The 11,167-nt window shown below is 54.4% G+C and overlaps 1 long non-coding RNA gene across 1 annotated transcript in view; it reads right to left on the bottom strand.

Annotated features, from left to right (window-relative positions):
• LOC145513990 (uncharacterized) overlaps positions 1-11,167 on the bottom strand; it is a 93,714-nt gene that overhangs the window by 30,964 nt on the left and 51,583 nt on the right. The window contains exons 8-9 of the long non-coding RNA XR_014059793.1: positions 9,109-9,220; positions 1,465-1,576 (exon numbers count right to left, since the gene is read on the bottom strand). This is a non-coding gene — a long non-coding RNA (uncharacterized LOC145513990). The remainder of the gene's footprint in view (positions 1-1,464; positions 1,577-9,108; positions 9,221-11,167) is intronic.

Raw genomic sequence — 11,167 nt, 5'->3', positions numbered from 1 at the left:
ACCCCTCTAGAAAAATCACTGTTCCATAAAAAAGAGAAACACATGGGAAGTACCAAGGAGAGGCAATGCCCATGGCCAGTGTGCTTTAGAGACGGCCTGACCGCTCCGGGGAAGACACGCACCGACGGAACCCCTTGGGAAACAGCAGTGATAGTCCTCACCGTCGTAAGGGTTTCCTCTGGGGACAACCTGCCCTGGGCACCACATGAGGGAGCAGACCGGCTTCTCTTCCTCTGCCCCCACACCGTTCACTCATGAAGGCAGCTCAGGTGTTCTCATGCCCTGCCTGCCTGCCTGCCTGCCTGGCTCATCCGTGAGCTGTGCCCACCTCCAGGGCAGGACTCCACCTTCTCCTCTCTGTGTACCGTGAATCTGCACACAGTGGGCTTTCAGAACCTTAGGAGACTTGAGCCATTCCCACTGGAGCCAGAACCCTCCCCAGGAAGGAAAACAGCTGTGGAGTCATTTTGGCCCCAGCACTGGTTCCCAAACCCTGGCGGCTCCTACAGCCTCTACGGTGTGAAGAGGGAGGTCCCTTTTGACAGAGCTTTCCGGCTGTCAGATCTAAGCTGTTGTTTCCCTGTCAGCTGTGTCTCTTCCGTTGCAGCCAGGTGGGCCACGCTGCTCCAAAGGAGCTCACAAGCTGAGTGGCAAGGGAGGTATTGAGAGGACAGGGATGGCTACAACGTGCTACAAACTGAGTGAGGGTCCCCACAATCCTCAGCAAAGGTCTGTGGTGTGCAAGTGGGGAGTAGAGGGCCCCCAAGTTCCAAAGGAAGGGAGGTACTCGGGAGCTAAAGCCCTTGGCTGCTGTGGTAGCAGCTGCAGATGGCAGCTCGTCCACAGTGCACTTCGAATGAGGTCATATGAGCGGGACTCTGGAAATGGCTCCGAAATCCAGAGAAAGGGGTCAGGGTATGTGGGAATCCGGCGGGGGTGGGGGGTGGATGAAGGAAGGTGTCCTTCCCCTCTCCAGTGCAATTTGGTTTGGTGAGTCTCAAAGCTACCAGATGGCACTTCCCAAGTCAGGCCCCCGCAGGAATCAGGGTGGGCTGCGTGCCTCGGCCCCTGCCACAGGGACAAGCCACACCAGTGGCCTCCCTGAGCTCAAATGGCCGGATCTGGGGGTTCTGTCTGGGTGCACACCTCCTTGCTGTGGCCAAGTTCCCCCCTTCTCTGAGCACCAGCTTCATCCTCTCGAAGGAGGACATCGATTGCTACCTTGGCACGTTACTCTCTTCATCCTGTGAAGACTCATTAGGCTTATCCTACAATTACTAGCTGGCCCGAAGAGATATCTCCTGAATCCAGATTAAGCTGGAGTCTCCCAGGCTCATCTGGCATGTCTTCCCTGAAGTCTGCCAAAACCCACACCCTTGCATTTCCAGGGACTCCCCTTAGCCAGCTGGGCAGAAAACCCAGCATGCTTCAAACAAGCTGACAGACAAGCGGGAGAGGACTCACGGGCAGACGGCCTCCCTCAGGTCTCGGGTGGAGCTCTGGGACCACAGCAGCAACGGGCCATCCCAGCCCCTGGGCTCAGCAGCGCCCTCATTCTCAGGCCGGCGGCTCTGCCCTGAGGGGAGCAGGAAGGTCACCAACTGCCGCAGGCGGACCTCAAGCCCCTCCCACTGCTGGAGCCTGACCTCCCCCGGCCCCACCCCTTCCCCTACCCCAGCAGGACGAGAGCTCGTCTTCCCCTGGCTTCCAACGTCAGGCCCGGCCCTGGGCCCCGATTGGGCACTGCCCCAGTCCGGAGCCAATCACAGTGGCCAGGGAGGTGGAACGCACCGATTGGCCAGGGCCAGGTCATGTGACCATGCTCCCCAGGAAACTCAAATATTACCAAGATTCCCTAACAAACCAATGAACAAAATTATCCAGTAAAGGCAAACCGTACTTTTTAATGAGGCCAATGTCACAGAAAAAAAAAAAAATGCTTCACAATGAACTGCTCAAGGAAGCTACTAAATAAACTTTCAGAAAAGTTAAGTCGTTTTTTTTTTTTTTTTTAATAGGGTGACGGAGAGCTATACCTTTCCCATCTATGTGAATTTAGGTTTAAACTAGATTTCCCTTGGCTATTATATAAGACAAAAAACCCCACATCACCCCCTTTCACTCCCCCCACCCCCCAAAAGTGTTTTAGTCTATTGAGTTTTTGTGTCCTCAGTTGTGTCTGATTCACGGCAACTCACGAACTCTACACAGCCAGGCTCTTCCGTCCATGGAATTCAGGGCAATTTTTTTCTGTCACAGTAAATGCCCACCCTGGGTGATCCAAAGGCAAGGGCTCAGAGGCTCCTGAGAGACTAACTCCTTTCAGCTGAGCACAGAGCTGGCTCCTCACTGGGATGCCTGTGGCCTGGGGCTCCCAGAGGGGAGAGCAGCACTCGCCCCACCGTGTGGTCACTGCTGGAAGTGCAGGCTGCTCCTCACTCCCCCTTGACAGTGTCCCTGAGGGCAGAACAGTGTGAATCTATCTACTCAAGGTGGAAATGCAAACTCCGATGCAACCAAACTTCCCACAAGGTCTCCAAAACCACTCAGGAACGGGGAATTGGAAACTGCAGGGCATGACATGAATGGAGATGGAGGCTTGACACCTTACACCGAGTTCACTTCCAGTTATCCCTAGACAAAGTTTCCATGAAAACTTGTCACAAATCTAGAAGAACAATGAGCAGAAACCGGACACGTGCTTTGAGTCTTCACACACAAAACTAAAAGGCAGTCCACAAAACAACCCAGAGAATACAGTGGACTTTGCAAAATCAAAGATATCTACTGTGGGAAAGACCTCATTACAAAAGCAAAAGACAGGTCATACATCGCGAGACGAATGAGTGGAAACACAAAGCTTCTCAAGGACGTGTCTCCAAACAGACAAAGAACACCAACACAACAAGCCTGTGAAAACTAGGGAAAGGTCTGAAGGGACACCAGACTGAGGAAGACACACACAGAGTATCCCGGATGATGTCCAGCACTGAGGGCCTGAAGAAACAACAGTCTAGTTGCACTCCCTCAGGCCTGTGTGACCCTGGATGAGGCCTCTGTTTCCCGGTGGCTCTGAGAGATGGACAGGGAGGAAGGGGAAGAGAAATCACTTGCACTTCTAATACTCACAGCAAAGTCTTCCAATGAGAAGGGAATTATCACCCCCACTGACAATGCCATTCACTGAAGTGATACCCACGAGTCCATCTAACCCAGAAGGGAAGGAAGGACCTGTTCTCACAAAACGGCGAGAGATGGAAGAAAGAAGATCAAGCCCACACCAATCACTGGAAAGAGAAGCTGTGCTCAGGGCTTGAAAGAATTCCTATTGGGAAAATGATGTCACAGCCCCACAAGGCAATCCACAGCTTCGATGCTATTCCTCCCAAAAGGCCAATGCATTTTCGCACCGAACAAAGAATTGCAAAAGGGGTTACGGAAACAGAAAAGAGCCTAAATTGTCAATACAATCCGACGAAAAAGCCCCGATACGGACATCCAAGGTTGTGTGAAAGGAAATCAGACGACCAAACTAGGATCCTCAGGAGAGTATCGGAGAAGGCGATGGCGACCCACTCCAGTACTCTTGCCTGGAAAATGCCCTGGACGGAGGAGCCTGGTAGGCTGCAGGCCATGGGGTCGCGCAGAGTCAGACACGACTGAAGTGACTTAGCCGCAGCGGCAGCAGCAGGACGGTATGCTATTGGGAATACAACAACACACACAGATCCAGATCGATGGAATAAAGTTGAGGGTCCAGAAACAAACCCCGGCATCCATGGTCAACTCATCTCTGACACAGAAGGGGAGAATATCCAAATGGGAACAAGAAAGCCTCTTCAATCAATGTCCATGGGAAAACCAGACAGCTACATCTGAAGAACGCTATTGGTTTTGATCTCACACCACCTCAATATCGGGGAAAAACCTCACCCTAAAGACTGATGTCATGAGATAGCTAGAAAGAAGCGTAGGTCAAAGGCTCCTTAACATCAGAGTCTCCTTGCCATTTGCTGGGCGGAGGTAGAAATGGGTCTCTTCAAGTAAGGGGAAGAGGGAAACCAAGTACACCAATGGGTTTCCATCCAATGGAACCTCTTCACAACAGAGAAGCTAAGCATTCACAAATGCAAAAGATAGGAAACGGAACATGAGAGACTCCTTGCAAGTGGTGTATCTGAGAAGGGGTTCATATGGAAAGAGACGAAGAATGCACAGCACTCAGATTCCAAGAAACACCACCACCACCCTTGACCCTTCCCCCATGACCAACTCCGACCTAAAGCCTTTCTCTCCCTCTAACCTATCCCTAAAACATAACCCTCATCTAATCATATACATGGGCATTCCTAGCATCCATCCATCCACACACGAGAGAGAAAGAGGAAGGCACAGACTGAATCGAGAAAGGAAAAGAGAGGGACACAGCCAGAGAGAGACACGGAACCAAAGAGAGGAAAGGAGCCGATGGTCCAGACTTTTCATCAATCTGTCTCGAAGGTAGAAGCAATGACAGCGCCCATCCACCCCAGAAGGGGGAAAAGGACGGAAGGTTTGGAGAGGAAAAGACAAGAACGCAGGGAGCCATTAGAAGCTCAGCCACCCGCAGAAGCCGAGCTGGGACACTTGAACAGAATCTCAATGGAAACAGAGGACCAGAAAGTTGGCTACTCTTTTCTATAAGAGAGGGAGACCTTCGAGTCTTCCTTTCGGTCCTCCAACTTGCATGCGGGGTCTCAAAACAGTCAGGAGGGGGAGTGCCTTTTCCTGGGTACCACGGCGCATCCAGGCCTCGTTCTGCCCCATTCTGTGCTGTGTCAGCCCTGGATGGCGTCTTTCTTTCTGCAGTCTCAGCGCACAAGCTCCACGTGATATCGGCCCCAGGTGGAGAGGCATGGAGCTGCTCGTAGGCCGACAGACCTAGGAAACAGATGGGAGAATGACCCCCACTCTGCAGATGGAGAGACTGGGGAAACCCTGAGGGGCATATGCTTGTCCAGGGCCACACCACTTATGAGAAGAAGGAGCCTGGTCTGAGAGCAGCGGGGTCCTCGGAGCTCAGGCCCTGGCTGCACCCAGGCCTCCCCAGGGCTGTGGGCTGGGCTGTGTGGCTGTCACTGTGCCTGCACATGGCCTAAGGGGGGTGGTCGAGCAGTCAGAAACCCAGAGATTCCCTTGGGAAGTTTTGGGGAAGGGACCTCAGCACGAACCCCAGGAAATGATGTCACCTGCCGGCAACAGAACCCAACAGAACCCGCAACCCGGGTATCCAGGCCTCCAGAGCGGAGAGGAGCCCCCAGCCAGATCACTTGCTGCCAGGATGTTCTGCTGTTTGCCCCTGCCCAGAGGCCGGGGCCTCAGGAAAGCTCACAGGCAGTGTGCGTGGGCACCCTGTCGACGTTGGCTCAGGGCACCCCCGAGAGGCCTCTGGCCCTTTGCCCGGAGAAACAGAAAGGTAACACGGGGAGCCCCAGGCGGGGCCAGGCCACCTCTCCCATGCCACCCGGAAACACCGGGTCCTTTGCCTGTGTGTGTGGATGCGGGTTTCTCGGGGTGTGTCTCCCTCAAGGAAGCCCAGGCGGATGTGGGGTCAGAAGCCTGTGGACAAGTTGTGTCCACACCCCAGGGGAGAGCAGGCTGGGTGGGATGGGGAGAGTGCGGGCAGCGCCGGCCGCCCAGGCTGACCTCACACCCTCAGGTGGGTCTCTTTCCTCCCGGGTGGGGATCTGAGCAGACACACGTCTCTGACCCTTCTGGGAAGAGAAGTTCGAGCAGGCAGAAGCAGCGGCTCCACTGGCCAGGCCCAGCTCGGAAAACTCCCAGCACGGCTGGCTGACGGTCACTGTCGTTGCAGAGCTTCCCACGTGATGAGGCCGAGGACGGGGACACCCCGTCCACCTCCCGGAGGGAGGGGTCGGAGCACCACCCCCCCGCCCGTGAGGCCCAGTGCAGGCTCCAGGTGAGCGTGCCCACGGAGGCATCAGCCCCACCGGGGGCGAAGCGGAGGCGGGGAAGGCCTGCTGCCGAGACACCGCCCAGGATACACCCGGCGGCCCAGTCTGAGGCTGCCACGGAGCTCAGCACACCCGGCTCCGACCCAGAGTCCCGAGAACCCCGGCCTCTGAGGCAGCAGGAGGACCTGGAGCCCAGCACGCCAGAGCACAGAGGTGAGGACGCTGGGGCTGGTGCACGGGAGTGTGTGGGGAGGGGGTGCTGAGCTACACAGGGACGAGTCCCCGAAAGATGCTGCTGGGCCTGCAGCAAGCGCTGGCCTCACACCCCCACCCCCATCTTGCACACTTCAGTCCCAAAAGACATCCGACCCGGGGTATTCTTTGGGAATCTCTTGGAAGCTTTCTGTCCCGGGATACGCACATGCCAAGGCTGGCCTGTGGGCAAACTTTGCTTCTCCCCCGGCTCTAGCACTGGCCTCCAACTGGAACCAGGCTCTACTTCCCAGACCTGTCCCTACAGAGGTGGTGGCTCCAGGTGCAGGACCCAGGGATCCACCGAGGCCAGATGGAGAACCGAGACTTGCCCTCGCAGAGACACCAGGCCAGCTGGGTACTGGCCAGCACACCGGGCAGATCGGATCTCCGTGCCTGCAGGACCCCCAGCCCCAGGCACTGATGTCCCACCCCCTCAGCCAGAACCTCCACCTCCACGTGCACCTGTACCTGCTCGGGCTTTGGCAGGAGAACCCGAGGCAGAGGAGGAGTCACCGCCTCGGCAGGGAGAGCCTGCCCTGGCTCCCGCGCAACACCCAGACGCCGACGATGACTCACCCGCCCCTGCAGGAAGAACGAGCCCCCGCTCTGGACAGAGACCCAGAGCCCTTGCCGGAAACACCACGTCCAGGGGAGCGGTCGGCTCTGCAGCCTCCAGCCCTGTCTGCTCACCGTGGAGGCCGGCAACTCCGTCTGCCCCCAGGGGACATGGAGTTCCTTTCCCCTGAACTGCTTTGCATTTGGTTTGTTTCCACCTTTCTGGTGATGTTTCATTTTTTCTTTGGTTTCCTGTATTTCTCTTGGTTAAGTTGGGATTAGTAAACTTTTTCATCATTGTTGCAATTTGGGAACACTGTTGTGTAACTCTGGTGATACTGTGTTACCATCACCACTTTGTAGTTTCAGACCCGTTCGATCTTTATGCCCCACCCCCCAACAAAGCCTGGATTCAAGGCAAGCACGCCCTGTTCATCCCTCCCCCCGATCCTGAACACAATTTCACCTTTTCTTTCTGCATTCCTTCCTATATTCTTGGTGTCCCCAATCAATGACTCTCAGTGAAATGACTGAAGGAGATTTTTTCGGACTCTCCACCTACTGTAAGACTCCATTGGAGAGTTCTCATTTTTATGTCATTTGAACTAGCCTTTGATAGCTGAAAGGACGGTGTACGTCCTTTCAAGATATCATGTGCCAAACGAAGCCCTTTTGGCAAATGCCATCATTATCTCCAGGCAGGCATTGCTGTTTGAAGGGTGACATCTCAGCCAGAAGGCAGAGGCTGAGCTCCTCTTGTTGCACCAGCTCCCAAAAGAAGCCAAGAAAGGGAGCTGGAACAACAAACCACCCCAACGCCCAGGAAAGCGTTCTTCACGACAGAAGGCTAGAAAATGACCCAACAACCTTGTGGCCCAGAACCCCTCTAGAAAAATCACTGTTCCATAAAAAAGAGAAACACATGGGAAGTTCCAAGGAGAGGCAATGCCCATGGCCAGTGTACTTTAGAGACGGCCTGACCGCTCCGGGGAAGACACGCACCGACGGAACCCCTTGGGAGACAGCAGTGATAGTCCTCACCGTCGTAAGGGTTTCCTCTGGGGACAACCTGCCCTGGGCACCACATGAGGGAGCAGACCGGCTTCTCTTCCTCTGCCCCCACACCGTTCACTCATGAAGGCAGCTCAGGTGTTCTCATGCCCTGCCTGCCTGCCTGCCTGCCTGGCTCATCCGTGAGCTGTGCCCACCTCCAGGGCAGGACTCCACCTTCTCCTCTCTGTGTACCGTGACTCTGCACTCAGTGGGCTTTCAGAACCTTAGGAGACTTGAGCCATTCCCACTGGAGCCAGAACCCTCCCCAGGAAGGAAAACAGCTGTGGAGTCATTTTGGCCCCAGCACTGGTTCCCAAACCCTGGCGGCTCCTACAGCCTCTACGGTGTGAAGAGGGAGGTCCCTTTTGACAGAGCTTTCCGGCTGTCAGATCTAAGCTGTTGTTTCCCTGTCAGCTGTGTCTCTTCCGTTGCAGCCAGGTGGGCCACGCTGCTCCAAAGGAGCTCACAAGCTGAGTGGCAAGGGAGGTATTGAGAGGACAGGGATGGCTACAACGTGCTGCAAACTGAGTGAGGGTCCCCACAATCCTCAGCAAAGGTCTGTGGTGTGCAAGTGGGGAGTAGAGGGCCCCCAAGTTCCAAAGGAAGGGAGGTACTCGGGAGCTAAAGCCCTTGGCTGCTGTGGTAGCAGCTGCAGATGGCAGCTCGTCCACAGTGCACTTCGAATGAGGTCATATGAGCGGGACTCTGGAAATGGCTCCGAAATCCAGAGAAAGGGGTCAGGGTATGTGGGAATCCGGCGGGGGTGGGGGGTGGATGAAGGAAGGTGTCCTTCCCCTCTCCAGTGCAATTTGGTTTGGTGAGTCTCAAAGCTACCAGATGGCACTTCCCAAGTCAGGCCCCCGCAGGAATCAGGGTGGGCTGCGTGCCTCGGCCCCTGCCACAGGGACAAGCCACACCAGTGGCCTCCCTGAGCTCAAATGGCCGGATCTGGGGGTTCTGTCTGGGTGCACACCTCCTTGCTGTGGCCAAGTTCCCCCCTTCTCTGAGCACCAGCTTCATCCTCTCGAAGGAGGACATCGATTGCTACCTTGGCACGTTACTCTCTTCATCCTGTGAAGACTCATTAGGCTTATCCTACAATTACTAGCTGGCCTGAAGAGATATCTCCTGAATCCAGATTAAGCTGGAGTCTCCCAGGCTCATCTGGCATGTCTTCCCTGAAGTCTGCCAAAACCCACACCCTTGCATTTCCAGGGACTCCCCTTAGCCAGCTGGGCAGAAAACCCAGCATGCTTCAAACAAGCTGACAGACAAGCGGGAGAGGACTCACGGGCAGACGGCCTCCCTCAGGTCTCGGGTGGAGCTCTGGGACCACAGCAGCAACGGGCCATCCCAGCCCCTGGGCTCAGCAGCGCCCTCATTCTCAGGCCGGCGGCTCTGCCCTGAGGGGAGCAGGAAGGTCACCAACTGCCGCAGGCGGACCTCAAGCCCCTCCCACTGCTGGAGCCTGACCTCCCCCGGCCCCACCCCTTCCCCTACCCCAGCAGGACGAGAGCTCGTCTTCCCCTGGCTTCCAACGTCAGGCCCGGCCCTGGGCCCCGATTGGGCACTGCCCCAGTCCGGAGCCAATCACAGTGGCCAGGGAGGTGGAACGCACCGATTGGCCAGGGCCAGGTCATGTGACCATGCTCCCCAGGAAACTCAAATATTACCAAGATTCCCTAACAAACCAATGAACAAAATTATCCAGTAAAGGCAAACCGTACTTTTTAATGAGGCCAATGTCACAGAAAAAAAAAAAAAAAATGCTTCACAATGAACTGCTCAAGGAAGCTACTAAATAAACTTTCAGAAAAGTTAAGTCGTTTTTTTTTTTTTTTTTAATAGGGTGACGGAGAGCTATACCTTTCCCATCTATGTGAATTTAGGTTTAAACTAGATTTCCCTTGGCTATTATATAAGACAAAAAACCCCACATCACCCCCTTTCACTCCCCCCACCCCCAAAAAGTGTTTTAGTCTATTGAGTTTTTGTGTCCTCAGTTGTGTCTGATTCACGGCAACTCACGAACTCTACACAGCCAGGCTCTTCCGTCCATGGAATTCAGGGCAATTTTTTTCTGTCACAGTAAATGCCCACCCTGGGTGATCCAAAGGAAAGGGCTCAGAGGCTCCTGAGAGACTAACTCCTTTCAGCTGAGCACAGAGCTGGCTCCTCACTGGGATGCCTGTGGCCTGGGGCTCCCAGAGGGGAGAGCAGCACTCGCCCCACCGTGTGGTCACTGCTGGAAGTGCAGGCTGCTCCTCACTCCCCCTTGACAGTGTCCCTGAGGGCAGAACAGTGTGAATCTACTCAAGGTGGAAATGCAAACTCCGATGCAACCAAACTTCCCACAAGGTCTCCAAAACCACTCAGGAACAGGGAATTGGAAACTGCAGGGCATGACATGAATGGAGATGGAGGCTTGACACCTTACACCGAGTTCACTTCCAGTTATCCCTAGACAAAGTTTCCATGAAAACTTGTCACAAATCTAGAAGAACAATGAGCAGAAACCGGACACGTGCTTTGAGTCTTCACACACAAAACTAAAAGGCAGTCCACAAAACAACCCAGAGAATACAGTGGACTTTGCAAAATCAAAGATATCTACTGTGGGAAAGACCTCATTACAAAAGCAAAAGACAGGTCATACATCGCGAGACGAATGAGTGGAAACACAAAGCTTCTCAAGGACGTGTCTCCAAACAGACAAAGAACACCAACACAACAAGCCTGTGAAAACTAGGGAAAGGTCTGAAGGGACACCAGACTGAGGAAGACACACACAGAGTATCCCGGATGATGTCCAGCACTGAGGGCCTGAAGAAACAACAGTCTAGTTGCACTCCCTCAGGCCTGTGTGACCCTGGATGAGGCCTCTGTTTCCCGGTGGCTCTGAGAGATGGACAGGGAGGAAGGGGAAGAGAAATCACTTGCACTTCTAATACTCACAGCAAAGTCTTCCAATGAGAAGGGAATTATCACCCCCACTGACAATGCCATTCACTGAAGTGATACCCACGAGTCCATCTAACCCAGAAGGGAAGGAAGGACCTGTTCTCACAAAACGGCGAGAGATGGAAGAAAGAAGATCAAGCCCACACCAATCACTGGAAAGAGAAGCTGTGCTCAGGGCTTGAAAGAATTCCTATTGGGAAAATGATGTCACAGCCCCACAAGGCAATCCACAGCTTCGATGCTATTCCTCCCAAAATGCCAATGCATTTTCGCACCGAACAAAGAATTGCAAAAGGGGTTACGGAAACAGAAAAGAGCCTAAATTGTCAATACAATCCGACGAAAAAGCCCCGATACGGACATCCAAGGTTGTGTGAAAGGAAATTAGA

Source organism: Giraffa tippelskirchi, chromosome 7 (assembly GCF_054371585.1).
Source record: "Giraffa tippelskirchi isolate mGirTip1 chromosome 7, T2T-mGirTip1v1.2.pri, whole genome shotgun sequence".
Classification (NCBI taxonomy): Eukaryota; Metazoa; Chordata; class Mammalia; order Artiodactyla; family Giraffidae; genus Giraffa; species Giraffa tippelskirchi.
Note: the sequence above shows the minus strand (reverse complement) of the source record. Positions and strands in the feature narration are given on the sequence as shown.